Source organism: Camelus dromedarius, chromosome 6, assembly GCF_036321535.1.
Source record: "Camelus dromedarius isolate mCamDro1 chromosome 6, mCamDro1.pat, whole genome shotgun sequence".
Lineage (NCBI taxonomy): Eukaryota > Metazoa > Chordata > Mammalia > Artiodactyla > Camelidae > Camelus > Camelus dromedarius.
Window position 1 is genome coordinate 26920017 of NC_087441.1, and position 22978 is coordinate 26942994.

Genomic DNA, 22978 nt, shown 5'->3' on the forward strand with positions numbered 1-22978 from the left:
AGGGTCTCTGATTTATGAACCCCAGAAGTGTTCATTTGGAAAAACAGAAATTCTGGTTTACTGACTATTCTCCAATGACTCAAGGGCTACCAGGCTTCCTGTTCAATGTCAGGCATAAAGTGCCCGGATGGACTTGAGGTTTGCTATGCCTTCTTTGGACTTCCTGTCAATATGTGGAGCAGAACTCTCCTCCATGGTCTGAAAACTCATGATTTAAGCCCCTGACTTACAATCCCCATCGAACCCCCTGGAATGACCCTCATCTGTCGCTGGGTTACCCAGCACCCACTTCATCTCTCTGCTAACAAGTAGCTGTGAGGAGTCTTTCTCCTTCTTAGAAAACAGGAAGACATTCTGGTCACATACAGTATGCTATATTTGCAGCCATTTTTCCCCCTTAAGAATACACTTCAAGGGAGAGGGTATAGCTCAGTGGCAGAGCACATGCTTAGCATGCATGAGGTCCTGGATTCAATCCCCAGAACCTCCATTAAAAATAAACAGATACAAATAATCCTAATTACCTCCTCCCCAAAAAATAAACAAAAGTTTTTTTTTAACTTTTAAAAAAGAATACATTTCAAAAATTAAAGTATAAATCAGAGGAGATGTAACAAAGAGACAGATAGACAGTGAGTTCATTTTCAAGTATCTCTGCCCTGCCTGCTTTGGCATCAATCAGTAAATGATGTGAAATCCCTAAGTCAGTCTGACTGCTTCCAGGTAACATGATTACCTGTCTAATGCAATTAAAGTAAAACCACTAAATGAGACAATATACACGTGTGGAATTTCAAGTATCTTTGCAATTTCTAGTGAGATTTAAAAAAATTCTCTACTGTTTAGACCACGTATGAATATTAGTCTAATGATGAATTTATAATATTGATTGCTTCATACTTCAAAATAATTTTCACATTCAACCCAAAACTCACATAGGCGAAGTTATCCCTTCACTTTATGTTAACATTATATGTTCCCATTTTGTTCTTTTCAGTAATTTTTGAAACATCTTTCTTATATACCTAAACTAGGCAGAGGTTAGATGTAGCAATCAGACTACAGCCACATTTCCTTATAGTCAACTGCATATTCATAGATAAAATACGTTATGTCAAGATTAAACCTACAGAATTAGAACTTAAGCTGTAGATTTGGTAAATCATCAAAGGAGGTTTTATATGCAATATGTTCATTTTTACTTTCTTCAGACTGTACCAGTAGTATTAAACTCAAGATCCTGAAACTGGTATAAACTGAAATCTAAGATACAAAGTTTCATTTGAAACTTTTTTGTTACAAACAAACAAATGATTTAATTGATAAAGTATTTTAATCTTAGTCAGTTGTGGTTATAGATAACACTTTACTTTTTCTGACCCTACAGACTATAAAAAGTAAAAGCTTCTTATTACTGAATATTTATCTATGGGGAAAGACAAGTTTTTATAATGACAATTGTCACTAATAAAAGTGACTCAGAAGTATCTACTAACAAGTAACAGCAAAATTTTTAAAACAGACATTTAGGTGATTCAAATAAATATCTACTTCCTACACACTTTCCTAAGTATCCTGCCCCCCCCATTCACATATTATTTCCAGAAAAGGAAAATATGCCAACGACAGTCAATCTGTGTAAAGCTATCGGTAAATCTCTATGTAAAGTTTATCTATCAACACAGACCAGTTAAGAGTTGTTTGATTTTGTGTTTAAACTTAAGAGGAAGGTATGAAGATTCTCCACACTTGACTGAAAATAGAACAATCCTATCATGCCGTTGCCTGGGAATCTTTTGACTGTATCAAGTGATCTTAAGATCTACTTTAACTACGGGTTCTCAACTGGGAGCAATTTTGCTTTCAGAGGACATCTGGCAATGTCTGGTGACACTGTTACTCAGGGGAGGGTGCTGTTGGTATCTGGTGGGTAGAGACTAGGGATGCCTCACGATACCCTACAGCGCACAGGACAGCAAACACACACACACACACACACACACACACACACACACACACACACACCCCTCCAACAACTAATTATCCAGCTCAAAATGTCACTAATCAGACTTTGAGGAATGCTGGTCCAGTAGACTGAGGGAGTCATGCACAGTATCAGCAGCATCCTCGTATTTTTTATACAAATGCACCTGACAGCAATTCCAGGTAAGCAGTGAAAAACAGGACTTTGGCAATTAACACTTTAACTTCCCCTCCTTCCTCAGCCCCACTTGCTCATATAGTCATTACATCTGAGTCCAAAGACCAAATGATCAAGTCTAGAAACAGAGATGCTAATGACTTCCTACTGTCTCTGCAAAGATAAGAATCTTTAATGTTGGCTTTCAAAAAGTTTACGGAGTTCATCAAGCCTACTGTCACCGGAAAATTATACAAATTCTTATAATTAGAGCCTTCAGGCTCAAAAAAAGCAACTGGGGAAACAAATATTGGCTATAAAACAAGAGTACCATTACAGAATATGCTTATAGCAGCTTAGGGTAGTTGAGGAACCAGACAGATGAAAGCCTTTAAAAATCTGGGTTACTGTATGTGAAAGTATTTATTAAAAGAAACACTGTAAATGGCCCCAAGTGAGTTTTCTAATGTCTTCTCTTATGGCTCCAAATACAGCCTCAGAGTCGCCAAGATCACCCCAGAGTATTAAATTTGTACGTAGACCACAGGGGACTCAATTTATGGTCCCCAGTCTATGACCCCAGACAGGACTTGCAGCTCTAAACATCTCTAGAATATTTTGGATACTCCAATGGAGGGTACACAATCATATTCATAATAGCTAGTGCTCATATCAGACACTACTTTAAATGTTCACATGTATTTACTAGTTGAACTTTCATAAGAACTTCATGAGTATGTTCTATTACACATGAGAAAACTGAAACAAAACCGGTTGAACTAACGTGCTCATCATTAGAGAGTCATTAGTGTCAGAGCTGGGGTTCAAACCCAAGCAGCCAGGGTCCGTAGCCTTTGCACTTGACCACTGTGACACAGAAATAAGTGGGTTCCTCAGATTTCAAATGCTAAGAAATACCCATCTCTCCAGAGATTTTTCAGGATCCTTGGTTTATCCACTAGATCACTTCCCAATGGTCATGTGTGAAACAAATACAACTCTACATCGTTACACTCATACATATAAGCTGGGTTGATTCAGAGACGCAACTCTACAGAACAACACCAAAAATCCCTGGGGTTGTTCTTAAGGCTGTTCTGCCTTGTAATCATCACAGCTACTCCCACTCTTCCCAGTCTTGTGCCAGAGGATGTCCAGTGCCACCACCACTGCTTTCATCCCCATTTCCTTCCCTCAGTCACTTAATAGGAATTTACTGTCCCTACTTACTGGAAATATGCAAATACTGGTAAAAACTTCAGTAAATTCTCGGCCTAGAACAGGATTTAAACTCCATGTAGCCTATTAACGTTTCAATGCGGCAACTGCTATGCTGAAGCTGGAAACTGGGTGCTTTCGGAGTAAAGAGACAAGAAACATTCAACTCAGCCTCTGGCAGTCAGAGGAGGTAACATTTTTGCATCTTGAGTCTTGAAAAAGAAGCAGAAAAGGAAACTTCAGGGGGAGAGGAAAGGTATCTTCCAGACAGAAAGAACCACATGCACAAAGAGATGAAATAGAAATGGCCTGGGTGCAGTCAAGGGCTGTACTTTTCCAGGCAGCTGGAGAAGGGATTTCTTGTGAGTGGCTGGTGAGAGGTGAGAAGGCAAACTCGAACAAAGTCCTCAGCATGAAGGGCCTTGTTGATCCTGCTAAGAATTTTGGAATTTGTCTGTAGACAACAGGGAATTTTTTTTTTCAAAGAATTTTAAGTCAAGGAGGGACCTGATAAAAACTGTGAACAAATGTGGTTGAACATTTTGGGATGGGAGAAGAGTCTTGGAGACAGATCCAGGATAGACGAGAATGGTCCCCCAAGAGAGACAGTCAAACTATCACGACTCTACAAAGGGAATATAACCAAGTGTGTAGAACAAGTGTCCCCCTAAAGCTAACATGATAATCTGAGGAGTAAACCTGTGGCCTTGGCTACTGGTTAATTCACTTACCAGGCTACCCATTTCTATGACTGGTACAGGACAAGAAAAAGTGGAACTTATTATAATAATAGACTAAGAGTCCCAAAGTCTTCCGGATCATCCAAAGTAGAAAAAAATCTATTCATCTCACTATAATTTTGGCAGATCTTCAGCAACACTTATAATAGAAAAGCATTTAATAAGCATTTACCACGTGCCCAGAACCTTGCTAGGTAGTTTCATAAATGAAGCCTTTAAAAACTAAAGTCAGCAATTAAAAAGACAAAACAGACCTAAATTAAACATTTTCTTGGGTTAACTAAGAATAACAAAACAGTAGCACCATCTTAGTACCCAAAGTTCATGTACAAAATTTCGGTAGTACTGATGTTCTTGACAGACCCACTGAAGTTTGCATTCTTAAGTTACATACTAGAAGCACAATTTGAGATTCCGGAAAACCTGCAAGAGGAAATTTGAACATGACTTGCCCCCCTGGTAGTTAAATTTGGCTAGAATTACTAGCGTCATAACCATTCGTGAATACACATTTGCATCAAAATGTAAAATTTTAAGTGAAAGGACTTAGCTGATTCAGAGACCTGTTGATTCTCCAAGTCATCATTTTCAACATCCTGGACACAGCAAGTTAGAAATATTCAGTCTCTTAGTTGGAACATTCAGGTCTTTTCAAATCCTCTACGTGAGGGAGTTTAGAGTCAGAGGTGAAACGCAATGATTAGATCACCCTGCGGGGTCTATGCAAGGTATATGACCTTGCAGAGAATAAGCCCTCCGGGTATGTGGTACACCTACTTGATTAAGGATAGAATTTCAAGTTTAATGCTGTTGCTTTTGTGAGCAGAATTAAACTTAATGGCATATGAATGTAAATTTTTATGATTTAATTGTAGCCTTTCACAAGAAAGGTCCCTTTCATTTTAAAAAAGGAGTAAAGAGTAACAGAAACAGTAGTAATAATTTACATGAGAATCTAAGGTCAAATCAATTTTTGCCACTGCTGATGCTTCTTCATTAGGTCTTTAAAGGAAAAAAGACATACTCTAGTAAAACAAATCTTGGCAGGTACAAATTCTATGAACCTCATTCAGACCTGTAATTCTATGTGGGAAACATTTTGACTACTTTTGATTTCTTCAGTACTAAACTGAAATCAAGTTGCAGATCGGTTAGTAAGAATATTCAAATTATACAAGGGTGAATGGACACACCTTTTGCTGATGTATTACACTGGGAGATACTTTGCCGTGTTTGAGAGTTGCTTTTTATTCTCTTTTGGTTTTCAGTGGATGACACGTAACATACTACAGCAGGCACTCTGAATTAACCCCTTTCTTTAGAACACTCAATTCTCGCAGCGATCTTCACACCCTGGATGACCCTTAGAGACAATGGGAGGTGCCAATGGTCGGAGGCAGTGTTGGTGTGTGAGCTCCAGGCCACCCACAGCCTGCTTCACTAAAAGCAGTGGACGTATCTTTAGTGGGCACAGAGTCAGTTTTCACTTGAACAAAGGGGTCTGTGGCTAACCATGTATATCAAAATGAAAACCACTGCTTCGTTGGAGAAATACATTAAAGTTATTAAACAGATTATGAACAGCACAACAAACATGTTCTCCTAGAGAAAACCTTAAAAATGCAAAGTCTGATATGTACGTATATGGAAAGTATTTCCAAAATATAAGTGAGCCCATTATGATTTAAACTTGTCTCCAGAAATTCATTACGTGGTCCTCGTTAGTTGGCTCAACATAAACATGTAGCTCTGAGATTCATAACCAGCAGTCAGGCTTAAAACAAGAGAAAAACTGTAAACCTGATAATATCTAACTAAAGGATAAAGTTTAAAAAAGCAAAGGAAAATTCTACATGTAAGTGAAATGTTAAAAAGATCTAGACCCAGGTTCTTCACATTTGGGAAGCATTCTAGACTACCAGTTTCTCCAAATGAAATCATTTGCCACCAGCCTTCATGATTTTGGCTATATTAGCCAAGCACTTGCTCACTGTTACTTAATACGTTTCTTTAAATAGGTGCTTTTAAATATTTTTCTGCCTCAATCCTTTTTTGGCCTTGTCTTAAACAACATTATCCATGAAATTATAGGTTTAATATGAAATTTAACATATTTCCCTAATATCCTTAGAAATAAATATGTAACTAATAATATAAAAATATAATGTTTGCTTTGGGAGGAGGATATGGTTCAGCGGTAGAATGCATGCTTAGCATGCATGAGGTCCTGGGTTTAATCCCCAGTACCTCCATTTAAAACAAAAGTTCTAAAAAGTAAATAAATAATGTTTGCTTGGGTGCCACCTAAAATGAACTCATATATGACTGATGGGAGCAACTGCCTCATGCAAAGTTTGATGGGGGATCTGGGTTCGGACTGCAGAGCTGACTTCCTGGCTCCAGTCTACTGCATGATTGGGTCTCAGTTTCCTCATCTGTAAAATGGGAATAGTAAAGTGCCTAAAGTGTTTCACAAAAAATAAATCCTCAGTAAATGTCAGCTAGGATGTGATGATGATACCAACTGATGATAAAAACGATGATTACTTACACAAATAGAAAGCTTACAACGATACAAAAGCTGAACTGATAATTTTTATTTTAAACTATACTTTAAGATCTAAATAAGAAAATATACCTTAGTATGAAATTTTAAGATGGCTATTCTATATATTGGTTTAATGCAAGTTCACTTTGAATGTATTCAAATGCAATCACAGCATTCAGACTTTACCTAAAAATTTCAACCTAAAAGAAATCTACCTGTGAAAAAAATGAGATTTAAAAATCCTAACATGATAATATAGTTCTTTCTCTCATAGCCCAGAAACACATTAAAATAAATTTACTTACTGTACATACATAAAAGCTTTAAAAATATGAGTTGTATTTCCCCCAACATTTCACATGGGGGAAAAATTAGAATTCCTGACATTTTAACATGGTGTTACTCTTCATCAGCCATGCACCGAAATCTCACGGTGAGAAAAGGGCCAGACCAATGCTGAAAGGTTTCAAATATCAAACTATACTATTATGTCAGTGCCCTAAGATCAATTAGCACCTTTCAATGACAGGAAAGGTTACAGTGAGACTTAGAGGTACACTCTCTGAAACTGTTTTAAACCACCATATAAATGTGGTTTTGATAACTCAAAATGGTTACTATTTTTAAATTCATCGATTCACTTCTTCTTCTTGAAGAGAGAAAAGGAATCAGGGGAGTAAGGGTAGTGGTACTCATTTTCACTACTACTCTACTAGTAGAAACATGGACGGGACGTGCTAAGAATCACAAACTTCAAGAGGAAAATGGCGTATCACCAAGGCATAGCCTAAAGTGCAGAGCCACAAGCAATATTACATGACAGTAATGTTTACAAAGCCTGCAGACCTCTTACGAGCAATAATCAAAGTTGCTTATGCTGCTTTGGAATATGTGATTCTTGTTTATTTTCTTCCACTCAGGTTCAAACTAAGTGAAGCCAAGTTCAGCTCCACGTACAATTTAATGCATACTGGGTGTCCCTCACGTTAAAATACATTTAAGTGCAAAATGCAGTCTCACACACACTGCAATTAAATACACCATTGCATCTCACTCATCTCTAGGACAAGTGCCTGAAAGAGCATGTCATTTCTTAGCTCACTGGGAAAAATTCATGAGAAGCAGGTACACTGCAAAGTCATCTTATTCCGCTGGTGTTGATTGCATTCACCCAGTAACTTGTAATAAAATCTCCCAAAGGTATTTCTGAATACAATTAGTTTAAGATACTCTGCAGGGAGACACATAAGCGTTCAGAGTATGTAAGAATATTATCCACTTGAAAAAGAAACTGTCATGATTATATTCTCACTGAAAAAAATAACAAGGTGTTTGATAGATGTTTTGTTCAGCTCTTCAATGAGAGGATTCAGAACGACTTTTGATAACACACTCTTCTATTTGTTTCTTAGATGAGTGATCTGAAATATTTACAACCAGACAGTACCTAATTTTAGGTTTTAAGTGCTTTAACAGCTCCATGAAATATGACCAGCAGCTGCAATACAGAACTATGGTGAATAAACTTCTTATAAAGGGGGGCCTGTTTTTACTAAATGTTCAGTGTTCCTGCATTTACCTAACAGAGGGAAAAAAAAGATAATGAAAATACAATAAATACTTGCACTCTTAAAATACTTAACACTTCACTAAGTCTTGAAAAGGATTATCTCCCTTCTTCTTGAATTCTGTATGCAAAGTGTGAGCTGCCGGGTGAAATAAGTGTAATTTTATTATTTGAGAGTTAGAATGTGAACTTTGCAACATCCTAACTTTTCATAACAATAGTCATGGTTTTTCTACCATTCTACTTTTCTAAAAATTCAGGACAATTTAATTTCAGTACATAAAATTTAAAAAAATGAAATACCAAACCACATAAATATATTTTTAGACATGGCATCAGTCATTTAGAGCTTGCAACAGAGATTGAAAACATGAAACTAGACACTCCATTTCCCGTGGCTATGTAAAATTTATTTACACCTCACATCACAATATAAATAAAAAGGAACCTCTCAGAAATGGAGGGTTATTTTTCTTTTCATTTAACTCAGAGGTTTTTTCCAAAGAAAAAATAAATTCCAGCAAAATGACAAACTACTCATCTACCAGTTTCCCCTCAAAAAAGAAACTTTTATGTAAAGACAGTTTTTTTGATCTGCCTTCTACAAATCTTCTAGAATGCAGCATCTGCATTTCTTAAAAATAATGATTGTTTTTATTCAAATGTCTTTTTATACAAATCTCAGCGTTTTTTTAAATCTTCAAACTTGAACAGATTACTTAAAACAAATATTTGCTAAATATATTCATACAAAAAACTTCATTTTGTAAAGGAGAAACTAAGTCTCTAATATCCAGTAAAATAAATCCATATCCATAAAAAAAGAATCATCAAAGAAATCTTTTTATTTCAGTTATAATTGTGAAACAACTTCTAATTGTTGATGCCCTTAAAATGTTGAAGAGCATCCTATTTTCAGGAGGTAACTGGCAAAGAAAAACTAATTTTTGAAAACTGCATTGATTTTAGATCTTTACTTATTATGAAGGACAAGGATATATCCCTAATAATCAGGAAAAAGGAACAGTTTTCAGATAATCTAATTATGTTACTTTCAAAGCTATAACTGTCAAAGGTTTTAACTGTCTTTTACAGCCATTTTTTAAAAAAATTGGTTTAAATATGAATGGCTTACAACTTTTAATGAGGCGGAACAAACTATTTTTATGGTTTATAATAACAATAAAAAATGAACGTAGTTATATCTGCATTTGGTATCGTTGCCCTAAAAATCAGATTCTGGCAGTCTAGCTCCACACAAAACATTTTGCCTCTTCTTACTACTGCTATATATTTCCTGGGATAACGTTATAATGCACCCTACTATGTATCAAATACTTTGTTTTAGGATTTTTCTCCACGTCCCCTTTCCTAGTTTTGGGTTCTTCAACTATAAAATGACCAGAAGTATTTTAAAAGACAAAAAAAAGGGCAGTGTTTCTGCTTAAAACCTAATTCTACCCGGGGAAGATTATCAAGTACAATCTCCTTGTCCTGAGGACGTTTTTAAAATAAAACCAAAAACAATCCTACAGACAAAAACCCATTCTCAACTTTCAATACTATCAGTCACCTACGTGTAAATCAAACTCCAGGAGCTGCAGAAGGGGAGCCCGCAGTGGTTAAAGGCTCCTGAGACTCCCCTCTAAGTCCCGCAGGAGCGCGCACCGAAACTGACTAACGCCCGAGGGTGCAAAAAGTGGCCGCGGATGAGAAGAGGAACAAAATGCCATATTCGAGAAGATACGTTTCGCTCCATCAATTACGTCGATCCCAGGGTGCCAAGCCAAAAGGGGTAAGAGAGAAAGAAAACTGTTAAGTATGAGCTCTTAATGTGAAACCTAACCTGTTGGTTCTCTTAGGTATCAGATTTTGGAAGTGTCTGTAATGACAGCCAGGAAAGCAAATTAATGGCCAACGGCCCACTGGGTTTGAACACGAGACTCCTGTTACCTCCTCACAGATCAAGTACACAACACACACGCACACGGAGGTGCTCCACGTGGAACTGCTCTGAAACCAAAACACACGCCCCGTCGCTATTCTGCACTTTGGCAGAAAGGGCCGAGGGACCTGCACCTACCTCCTACCTCCACCGCCCTCAGATTTAGATTCATGAATGACTCTGCCGGCTGGGCAGTGCAGGGCAGAGACGCCGGCGGCCAGAGGAGAAAAGACCGTCTACAAACGACACCCTCCCACACACGCACTCACCCAAAGCATGAACCCCATTAGCTTTCAAGGGAAGGGGAAAGATAGGTGGTGGCGAGGGGAGACGCTGCCATTCCAACTAGGGAAGGGATGACAAAAAATTAAACCGTGCTCTCCGGTTTCGCCACTACTCTGCCGCGGGACTCGGTCCGCAAATCCCCTAATAGCTCCAAGCTGTTCCGAATAATGTTCACAAAAGAAAGAAGCATCTTGAAAGTGCTACTAAACAAAGTCCTGGCTGCTGTGCGGAGCAAAATAAAACAGTATGCGCATCTACTTCCAAAACCCGCTGAACGACGCTAAAGCAGCGAGCCGTTTCAAGTCCCACAACCACCCCAGACCCAGCAAAGCTTTGTAACGAGAAAACCTGCTCGCCCCGGCCAGGTTCCTCCGCTTGGCGAAGTTATAATCCCTCCACGGCATCCGCGTCCCAGGCCAATGAACGCGACTCCTCTGACAAGGCGCCTCTCATTTCACGGACCCTGGCAAACTGCAGGAGACATGGTCCACGCCACATAAAAACTACTAAACTGGGACGGCCGCAGTCGAACAGCCCTGTTGGTGCCTCAAGATTAGACCAGAAGCACAGAATGTATACACGAAACCAGTACTATGAATACCTCCATTGGACCAGGGTCAGCATCCTTGTGTCTGACTTATCTAGGGGGTCATCACAAATTAATAAATGTCACAAGAAGGATGCGGGGAACACCCAGGCGCGCGCCCCTGCGAGGCGAGGACGGAGTGCAAATATAGAGCAGTGCATCCAGTTCCGCAAGGACTCCGCCGGGGACAGAAAGGCTCGTCAGGGACCCTCGGGGCGCCGGGGCATCCTCCAGGGCAGAGTGCACCGCTGCACTCCGAGCGGCCCGGGCCCTGGGGCAGGCGGCACTCAGCCATCAAGCCCCCGCGGGGCCCCGGGCGCCCACACACCGTCCCGCTGCGCGTCCTCAGTCCCCAGCACTCTGCGCCCACAGCAGAGCCGCGCGCTTTCTGGGGGGAGTTTGCGGGATCCCTCAACTAGGCCCCAAGGGCCCCAGGATGGGGATCTGAAGAAGTACTCACCTCTTGCTGCCCAGACTGCCTCGGGATCCCGAAGTTCAAGTGTCTGCCCCAGCAACGGATCCGTGTGTCCGTATTTAGGTATTTATTCTCGTTCCTTCCAGTGTCGAAGTTTCCCCTTAGCGCTGTGCCTCTGGTGAAAAGAGGACATCCCCTTCGGCCACCCCCCCCGCAACAAATAGCGTACACAAGTTGGGGAGAGACGGGGCGGGGGGAGAAGCCGGCTACGAGGGGGAGGAGGAAAAGAAAGGAGCCAAAACTCCGGATCGACGACAGAAAAAATAAGAGAGCGCGCGCCCAGCCACCGCGGTCGTCAGTACCCAGCTTTCCCCCCCAGCTCTTTCCTGCTCCGAAAGCGGAGCGACAACTTCACGCGGGCGGGCTTGAAGTTTTGCGCGGAAGCCGGGAGCGGCCGAGCGTGCGCCGCGCCGCGGGCAGCCTCGCACTTGCGTGCGGGGTGGGGGCGGGGGACGCCGCCGCCGGCGCCCGCGGCCACTGGAGGCCGCGGGGGGGGGGGGGTGCCCCCCGGGGCAGACAGCGCGGGGCGGCTACACGCGGGGAAGCGACTCCTTTTTATTCGACCTCGGGCGACTGCCTGTTGTCATCGTTTGCGGTCCCGCGTGGGGACCGCTCTGGGCCCTGGGCGTCCCCGGTGGCGCCGCGGTAATCTCCGCGCCCTCCGCGCCGCCCCCACCCCGCCCCCACTGGCCTGGCGCCGGCCGCTGCCACCTCCCAGCGGAGGGGAGGGACCCGCGGCCGCACTCCCCTCCCTGGATCGGGGACCCGCTGTCTGTCCCCACCTGCTTCTGCTCGGCAGCCTCCGAGTTGTCTCTAACTCTGCGGCTACCCGATCCCCGAGTGTCGGCCACTACGGGCCCCCTGCGGAACTCCTTTCCACTTACCCCAAGGGAGGAGACAGAAAGAACTTCGCCTACTTGCAACAACGTAAAATAAAAACCACCCCACGCCAGACTGGGGAGCTTTCTCTAAAGAGAGGAAATACCCCTTTCCGTGAAGATGTATGAGAGGCACGGGTAAGCAGTATGGGGAGAGACTGTGCTGGGGAGGGCCTGGGCCCCTTCCAGCGCTGGGCACAGGTATAGGCATCCCTCCCAGATGCCCAAAGGTCATGCTGCGACGACTGACTTCCAAGACAGCGTCAGAGCTTCCCCAGGCACATTGCTGAAGTGACATTTCATGCGTAAGCCTTCTGCGCATGCATTATGCACCCACATAGGATTTAATATTCTGTATGCACACAAGTATACACAACCAGAAGCCTCAGCGAAGTAGGCAATAAACAATACATAAAGTTTGCATCCATTTAATCACCTCTTAGTAAAACCTACTGCCTGTGTTGGGAACATCTTCAATTGTCACATTGATTGTAAGTGTTTTAATTTATTGAGAATTCACTGAGTGTCAGTGATTACACCGGTCACTTATGGTTCGTGTGAGTTCATTTAATTTTCACAACTCTATGGTGTTTATTTAATGCCGTATAAGAAATAAGGAAAACGAGACCCAAAGAAACCTAAGTAAATGGTCCCAAAGATGAATCCAGTGGTCTCTAAACACAAAACCTATGATTCAACAAGCAGCCCCCTACACTGCCTTAGATGTGGCCTGAAGGCGTACAAATTAACTAGTAGAAATTACTGCCAAAGAAAATTTAGTTTTAATATATTATCAACTGAATTGTATTCTGTACGAAGTTCAGAAAAAAAATTCACCCTCTACTTCATCTTGGTCTTATGTAACTGACAGGAACACTAAATTCAAAAGCAAAAACAAATATTGAATACTTGTAGTTTTGACTTATTTTTAAATTAGTGGGACAATATCCACAATTATTAACAGGCAATGGAAAAGGTCAGGTTGTAAATTTCAATTGATAAACGTGCTTATTGCTGCTCTCATCACTCACTGGGCGTTCTTTCCTGCGGATTTATTTTGGAGGGCTTAGGCACTGCCAGGCTTAATGTTTCCTTTTCTGGTCTCAAGGTAGAAAGGGTTCTGGCGGTGGGTTTGGCACAAAGAGGAATTGGAGCATGATCTAGAGCACATTCTGGCCTGAAGAGGATGCCAGTTAATATACACTGAGGAGGGAAATATCAATGGACAGGTTTAACTAACTTTGCAGATCTTGTTTTCCCCATTGTACAGGTGAGAAAACTAAGGGTGCAGAATTTTTAGCAACTTGTTAATAAATGGCAGACCTAAGATTCAACAGCCTCTGTGTAACCCCAAAGACCACTCAGCCATGGTCATGCTATTATTAGTGGTAGTAGGGAGAAAAAATGCGATTATTTTTAGTACAGTTTCTATGTTACAGGCAAAATATGCAGTTTAAATGTTTTGTGAATCATTCACTGTCTGGAATGTTCAGTGGCTATAGTAATTAACATGTAAAAATTTAGTACAATGCTAAATGTAATACTCTCCTCATAAGGCCACAGATTTTTAACTTTCATTTTGGTATGAAACATTATGTGTTAATTGGACCTCTAACATAAAAGTGTGAAGATGCATAATTTGGGTAAAATAAAAATTCTTGCTTTAGTACAGCATACTGTTGACACAAGTATAGTCTTTTAGCATGTTTACTCCCTTCTAAAATCATATTTTCAGCAATACCGATCTTGCTTTCAAGTTACTTTCCTCCCACATAATTTTTACACATCTACATAAGAATGTTTGCAGAAGTTATCCTAAAAAATCAGAATTACATCACAATATTAGTTATTCAATTTCTCATTATTACTTTCAAATCCATCCACATAGTCTTTTACATAGATACCACTAGGAGTGATATAAAATGTCACATTAACAGTCCAAGTTTGAAATAAATTGAGCATAAGAAACAAAAAAAGGTTGTATAGGCAGTAATGTGCTTTTTTAGACAAGGCATTATTTCCAGTATTTCTACTGAATACCACTTTTATAATTATTGCCATATCACCTGTAGTATTATTGACTTACTATTTTTTATAAATAAGCAATTTTTATTAAATAAACTTATCTAAACGAAACTTTCTATCATCACTATAAATGGAAAACCAGTATAATTTGCCATGAATAGATGACCATGCAGATGAATCTTTTTTACAGAAATTATTTATCCTGTACCACCCAAAATTCTCTCACGTATCAGTTTGAGAAACACTGGTTTAAAGAATTAAACTCCTTATGTCCCTTAGGCTCTCCAAAACATTCTCAAACCTTTCTTTTCCATGACTGTAGAGAAATGTTTAGTACAAAATTTTTTAAATTTAAAATTATTAGTCAATTATTGATTTCTTTGCCTAAAATATACTTGAAGTATCTGAAATTGAGGTATCTTTTTAAATTAATTTAATTTTTTTAAGACAAACATTAAAATTTTGAGGTGGGGGGGAAGAGGGGGTATCAGGTTTATCACCTATTTATTTATTTATTAATGTAGGTACTGGGGATTGAACCCAGGACCTCATGCATGCTGTGCAAGCACTCTACCACTGAGCTGTATCCTTCCCCTAATTAACTTAATTTTTATTCTTCTTCTTACTATCTTCCTTGTGGTAAAAATTCGAACACTTCATCAGTCCACAGTCAAAAGCCAAATTATTCTCACGGGAGACAATAGCAGTTACTCATTACCCACCACTTCCTGCCTCAACAAACACTGAGTCTTAGGACTTAACCACTGAGATAGAAACTTTCCAACTGCTAACATCACGAAGTGGCAGCATCTATTGGCTCAATCTGGTACTGCAACAAAGTTCTACAAGGCAATGAAAAGGAAAACGCAGATCAATGGGGAGAGGCGCTCAAAGAGCCTGAAAAGACATTTAGGGAAGGAAAATTCTGAAGTCCGAAATCTGCTGGAAAATTCTGGAAGTCATTCAGAAACGCCAGCAGGTCCTACATGCCAAGAATCAGGCCATCATAATATCCATAAGGTCCTGGGTTCAATCCCCAGTACCTCCTCCTAAATAAAAAAACAAACAAACAAACAAACAAATAAATAAATAAACCTAATTACCTCCCTCCCACAACCAAAAAAAAGAATATCCATAAATGTTCAACTTCATTTGAGAAAGGCCATTTGTTGTGGGGGAAGAAAAAAAGGTGACTTGATAGCAAAAATCAGTGGAAATAAAAGATTCACTTATTAGCTATTAGCGACTCCTTTAACCAACTCCTCTGGGGCGGGCTGCTCCTGCAGTTATCGTCGGCTGTTTGTCTATTTTTAAAGTGTGCTTGCCACTATTTTGGCATTGGGTTTTTTGTTTAAGCCTGATTAAACAAACAAAGCCCTCTAAGAGCTCACAATCCAAAACTTCCAATTTTTATTGTATTTTAAAGTAACCTTAAAGGAAAACCGTTCCATTGGTAGTAAGAACAAACTTTAGGCTAAAAACTGGAGTAACTGTTACCAAATGCAAGTTCGTGTGCCCAGTGCAGTGAGGCCAAACAAACTGAAACGATGGAGTTTGGAGCAGAGAAAGGTTTCCTGCAGGGCCAAGAAAGGAGAACGGCAGATGAGGGGGACTGGTGCTCAAAAAAGCTGAGCCCCACTGTTACGGAAATGACAGGCCAGTCAAGAAACAAGCACCACTCGGAGGGTTGGAGTACTCAGATGTATTATGCCAGCAGGCTCAGAGGGGCTTCTGCTCCGAAGCTCTGAACACCTCCAAGATGTGCGCGTGAGGTTTTATAGGGTGAAGTACAAGCTTGGGGTATTAGCCCAATAGGCATGGAACAGCTTTAGCAGCATTATCATCACAAAAGTGGAGGCGGGGAGGCAGCAAACCAACATTCCAAAGCCAGATATGTATCTTTGAAAACCCAGCTGGCTAGCAAAAAATCATGAACAGCAAACCAACACTAATTAACCTAGATTTACAAGTTAGTCTAGCAGAACTCAGATCAGTATTCCAATACTTAGATTTGTGAATTATCTTGTTAGACCAGCCCAGCCTCTCCTTCACATTCCTAGACTTGTGAGTTATCTTGTTAGACCAGCCCGGTTTTTCCTTCACACCACCATGGTTTTCGGGGAAAAGTTTTTATAGACAAAATTTTGAGGTGAGGGCTGCAGGGTGCGTGACTTTCTCCTGATAGGTTAGTGCTGAGTAACAGGGCGGTGTTCCTGGAATCTAGTACTTAGCCTGAAGTCACCATCCTCCACCTGGGTGGGGACCTTAGTTCCTGCAGAAGAACTCAAAAATATTGTTATGTATATTTCTTGAGGAAGAACCAGGGCCTTGCTTTAATCGCTGCACTACAGGTTTCCTGATTGTTCCTCCTTTGTTTCTGCATTCCCTTACTTCTCTGATTAGCAACTGTTTGAGTCTGCCCTCTGGACCTCAGGGAAGGCCTCACAAGGCTGAATGAAGCCTATTTCCTACAAACAAGAAATGAGGGACACGGGAAGGATTCGGACTTGGGAGGGCCCTACGAGGTTCTGCTCGGTTTCAACACTTTACTCACCAAAAGAGAAGACAGAAGACTGGATGCTTGTAGAAATAACCCCAAAATAGATCTCTCAAATTATTCCCTGTTGGTACCTTTAAAGTCCAGCTGGAAGAATACACCATTCTTAAAAAATAAAGTCATTCAGTTGTTTCCTAGTAAATCCTAAGCCAAACCGTTTAAGCTTTGGGAGAGTGGACTTTTAGGGGCCAGTATCAATAGGAACTAGGTTTGACGCTGTTTTCCTCCACTACTCTGCCAACGACAGAACAAATGAAGATAAAGCATGATTGCCCAGGAATCTAAAGTGCTGTGCTGCCGGTTTTCTAAAATCTATACATGAACACACTCTGAGTAATTTTGTGCACACAGATCATGCTTAAAAATGTTTTCTACTGGTTTGCGATGGTGAGGAAATCAGATCCGCAGGGGACCTGTTGGGTCATTCTCTTCTGCCGGGCTCTCTGCTACACTTCCTCATTCTTGGCAGAGTCTCTAAAGAAAAGGAAATGCACCCTCTCTGGGAAACAGCTTCATTATATTTACTTTTCAATTCTCTCTTGAAATCTTTTCTCAAGTCCAATCCTTTTAGTACCAGAGTATGCAATTCTGCTCTATCCTTCATGTTTACACCCAACCTTCAGCTGTTTATAAACAGATATCATGCCCACTTTTAGTCATCTGTTAGCCACGTTAAACAAATGCAAGGCCTTTTAATCTGGTTTCGGTTCAGTCTCTCCAAGCCCTTAATCATTCTTACTCCTTGCCTCTGAACTACTTCCGGTTTCCTAGATGTTCATTTTTGTCAGAGGTACCCCACGTCGAATGCCTTGTTCCAGGTGTGGTCTCATTAGCATAGTAGAATGAGTTTTACGGTTTTTTTTTTTCTTCTAGAGTATTGTGTTTTGACTTCCCTGCAAATTCCCACCAACACATGAAAGTATCATATTCTAACAAACTTAAGTGTATTTTTTTTCTCTATTTTCATCTCACATGGCGTTTCTTTTAGCATACTATAACAATCCTGATTTCTCCCTGTACTTCAGAGCACAATTTTTAATGAAAAGAGTAGTCAAAATGTGAGTAAGATCACTATGTTGTCCTTTTGATTGCGTTGGCTTGTAACTATCTACATGTAAGAAAGGTACAATTAATCTTTCTTATACAACTCTTTATCCTATATCCTTATGATATTTATCTGCTTATGAAAAATGTCCACTGATTATAATTTGAAAATCCCCAAAGGCACAATTCGATGATTGTTGGAAGGAGGACGTTTACTTTATGGATGGCAAATGAATTGACTTGGTTTTTTAAAGTAATGCATTTGGAATTGTTAACTCCAGTATCCATTTATTTTATAAAATCTCAAAGTTAGGAAGGTTGCTACATTGCAGAAATCCATTTAAACTGAATGTTTTTGAATGAAAATATAATATCACTGAAAACTATAACGAAAGCTTTTTTAATGTCCTTTCCTTCTACTATATTTTAGAAACATTAATACAATGTTTTTCAATTTTAGGTATATGATCTCAGCACCCCTTCCAACATGCATTAAAATGACTTTTTTCTGTTTACCTGATTTCCTTATTTTCCACCAACCCTCTCAGAAATAATGTCAGCACTCAATGTAACTACTTCTAGACTCTAGTAAATCCTAGAAATCTGACTTCTGCCCCCATCCCTTTACTGTGACTGCTCTCTAGAAGACCATCAATGGTCTCTCTCTTTTTTTTTTCTTTAAGATCATCAATGGTCTCTTAATGGTCGTTTCTTAGACTTCATCATCTCTGACTTCCAGGAAGTATTTGGTGTCAGTGACAGCAGCCTTCTGCTAAGTCTGCTTTCGACTTCCATGATTCAACCTCTATTATCCTCTGTTGCTACTTCTCTGGTGCCTAGAGAGCGTCCTCTTTTCCCTTAATTACGCTCAAAAATAGACCTAGACATAGGTTCTCTTCTCTTTCTTTGCTATTTTATCTCCCTTTACAATTTGATTCATTCCATAATCTTTTCTTCCACCTCTAAATGGGCGATTTAAAGATGTAAATCTCCTTTTCAGAAGGCTGGGCACCCTCAGCTACAGGTCCCGTTAGCATCTCAACGGGAGAGAGAAAATGTCAAGCTTCTTGAACCCACACCAAGCTGAATGCATCAACCCAGCCTGTCCCACCAGCCCTTCCCACCATCCTCTTCCTAAGTTAATTTTGTCAATGGCATCACCTTCCTGAAGGCTCAACACTGAATTCATCCTTTACCCGCCTTTCTTCCCTTCCACAGGCAATAAATCAAGAAGACAGGTTTATTTGGCATTGGTATTGTCTCCTCATCTGTCCTTCCATTTCTTTATCATAGCTGCCCCCCAGGCCCAGTTCCACATCCACCTCTTATGTCACCATCAGCATCCTCTTGCTCTAGTCTCTTCTCTGCCATACATCATACAGAGATTAGTTTTTCTTCTCTAAAATACCTCTTCTCTTGGTTAAAAATCTCCAGGAGGACCCAAATGTCTGTTTAATAAAGTACAAATACCTTAACCCAGCTGTGACAACTGTCCAGGGCAGATGTGGCCAACCAGAATCTCACCTCTAACTTTCCTCTGCACACATAGTACCTTGTATCTAGCACTTGATAAATATTCACTGAAAAAATAAAATTAGATGCTTAAATGAAGGGTGACCAAATCTTCCAGTTGATACCATGATTGCAATTCAGTGTCAGGGACCCTCCTCCTGTATGTTTTATTTGTGTGTTTTAATCCAACTCATGCAGGATCCCTTTTGAGCAATTTGGTATACCCTCTAAGCCCAAACCAATTCCCTCTTTTGTATTCTATGTTTTACTCTTCCACATTAGCAGGGATAAAGTGTTCTGTATGTGTCCTAGAGTTCAGGCTCTGTGATGAACCATCTCAACTTCATAATGAAATTTCCAAAGCAGTCTATGGTTCAAAAAACAGAGACTGGGGTACATGGCTGAGGAGGTGTGCTTGAGGACAATCTGCTGAGACAGGAAACTTCACATCCACAAATGAGGAAGGGCTGGGTTAGAGAAAAGCAGAAGGGGAAAGGTTCAGGGTGATTGCCTTTGGCAGTGCCTCACTAGTGCTGGGGGACAGAATAAGCACTCTCTATTATTGCCCTGAACTAGACGAACTGATCCAGCCACGGAGACCCTGTTAACTTGATTTTAACCTAAAGGGAGCCATTGCTACCCCATCTGAAACCAAAAGATGAGCCCACAAATCATTATTTCAAGGTGAAATGAGATAGTGCACCTGGAAGATGCCTTAGGGAGGCCTGTGTGCCCCTCGATTCTGCCCCATCTGAATATTTGAGTACTGAAAATGCTGTAGCCTTCTTCTCATTGTCCTTCTAGTAAGAGGCAATCGACATTTTAAGAACTGACCATTTGGGGAGACCCAATGGGACTCAGTGAAAAAGCAATTTTAATTTTGAATTAAAAAAAAGAATAAACAAAACCATAAACACTTAACTTTTTTTTCCCCAAATAGGCCCTATGGACAAAAAATTGTTCATAACTGCCAGAAATATTCATCTTGGACAACAGTACAGAGAGATTCAAGGGCCTGGTGGCATTGCTTAGTATTCATCTTGGGTTTTGGGATATCAAATTCCTAAAACCCTCTTCTGTCACTATCAAATCCTTTTCTCAGTCTTCTTGTTTGCCAACCTGTCTTTTGGTGAATGACCCCACTGGCAAGCTCCTCGCTGGAACTTTCTTCTTCATTGGCTTCTGTGGGTCAGCTCTGGTCTCAGTCACCCCCACCTCTCTGATCACTCTTTCTTTATCCTTTCCTTGAATACCCTCTGGCCACTTAAATGTGGATGCTCCTCAGCCTCTGCTGTTAGCCATCGAGTATGCTCACTTCAGTGTAAGGAGGTAGAAATGCATCAGACACAGTCCCTGCCCTCCAGGAAATTTCAATCTAGAGCAGAAAGTAGGGCATTTAAAAATAGTTATTACATGAGAGAGAAAATGTCAAGCTTCTTAAGAGAAACATTGACAAACAACAGGCTATTTTAGTTCAGAGAGTTTTTGCTTCCAGCTAAGAGAATGAGGAAGGGAGCATTTGGACCTAGCTTTAGATCAGGAAGTGTATAAACCTAGGAATATATAATTCTGTTTTTGTTAAACAGAAGCCATTGTCTCTTCCTTTCAGCCTCCCCCAAAACAAGATACTCCTCTCCCCATGTTCCCTTACCTATTAACGGCACCAGTGCCCTCCCAGCCACCTACACCTTTCACTCCTTAGCCATGTTCATCCAGTCGCTTGCTCAGTCATGTAGTTTCCACTTCTGCGATAGGCTTGACTTTCTCCTCTCCTTTGAATCTTTTTCAACGCTAACTTAATCTGGGCCTCATTTACTCTGACACAGACTATATATACAGCCATATAATTGGTTTTCCCATTTCTAATGCCTTTCCCTACTTCTCCTATCAGATTATTCACTTTACAACACAGTTCTGTTCATGTCACTCCTTTATTTTTTTGGAAAGAAAAAAAACCCTTTTGCCCACATCCCAGAGCCTCAAATCTCTGGTCCTATCCTATCTTTCCAACATTAATGGCTTCACTCTGTCACTCAGCCACCCAGCCACGGGTGGTATTTGGTCTTTCTTACGAACATCCTCTGTAGTTGTATGTGTCTTAGTTGCAGACAATAATCTACTCAGTATGATGATTACTGAAAGCACATTGCAGGCAAGCTACATTTTATTCATCACTGAATCCTCTATAGTGCTTAATGTGGAATCTTACCATAGCAGGCACTCTCTAAAAACATGCTGAATAGATCAATAAAAACTCTTCAATAGATGTACTATATATGGACTCTTTCAGCCTCCTTATATTGCCTGGGACTCATTGAAATATACCTTTGTATTAATTGGTAGAGCTATAATTTTTATAAAGATACAAGAAATCCTAATAATGAGAATAGGCCAGTGGAAGGAGTTATTACAGCGACTTCATAGGCTGTTGTTGAGAAATAGCACATGGCATTACACATTGTCTTTATTGTAAAGACAAAGAAGTCAGTATCAGAATTATAGGCTGCTTATATTTTGATGGCATTGAGAATTGTGTAACCAATCAAGTTCTCTTTCTGACTTGCTGCTAAAAAGTTTAGAGCCACTTTTGGGATTCATCCACGGGAAGGTACAGGCTGCTGTAGTTTGTCTTTTTGTACTAGCCTCGACCCTACACCATTTAAGCCCCATCCTACCTTTCTTCTTTCTCATATGCTTTTTGATTTGTTTTCTAATCATATTTTATCCAGATAAGCTGTCTATAAATAAATAGCTTTTCAAAGTGTTTACACTATTTTGAATGGCTATGTAACAAAAAATAGGGCAGAGGTCATCAAAGTATATCCGAGGCTAGAATTTTAGAAATCTTGCATTTTTTAAATATATCATTCATTTTTATGAAGTAATTCCTTCCACTGTTTCCCTAACTGGCTTACTCCATCCTGTCAGCAACCTACCAAAAAACTTCAGATAGAAAATTTATTTCCCTTCTTCAATAACAGGAAAATAGTAACTGTCATAGGATAACTGATTTTATAATCCTGTAAACAGGTTTGGTTGTCATCTGGCCCAAACTTCTTATTCTGTAGCTACAAAACACTAGCTGCAGAGGGTTGAAGTGATTTGCTCATTGCTGGGGAAAGGGGAGCAGAATACAGGGCTCTCAACTCTTCTCACGCAGGTCGAAGTTACTGAGCACAAAACGTGTGTATTATTGTGCCTATGGGTAACACATTTTTAACAGGAACTCTCAATATAATATTTTTAATAAAAATATGCAACTATTTAAGAAGTAATATAAATGTCAAGACACCCTTTTTATCCTCCCCTTTTTTCTAACTGCTTCTCAGATTGATTCTTTGTAACACCTTATATTTGCTGGCTAAAATGGGAAACCCATAAGACAATTCTTTAGTATAGGTTTCCTTTTGTGCAGAGTTCAGAATATTATTACAGAGATGAAATGAATCAGATCTATT

General features: G+C 40.2%; 1 protein-coding gene across 10 annotated transcripts in view; it reads right to left on the reverse strand.

Moving 5' to 3' along the window:
* EYA4 (EYA transcriptional coactivator and phosphatase 4) overlaps positions 1 to 11920 on the reverse strand; it is a 243609-nt gene extending 231689 nt beyond the window's left edge. For all 10 annotated transcript variants that reach the window (XM_064486678.1, XM_064486679.1, XM_064486675.1 and 7 more), the window contains exon 1: positions 11490 to 11920. The gene's annotated coding sequence lies outside the window, so the exon portion shown is untranslated. The remainder of the gene's footprint in view (positions 1 to 11489) is intronic.
* Positions 11921 to 22978: the final 11058 nt, after the last annotated feature.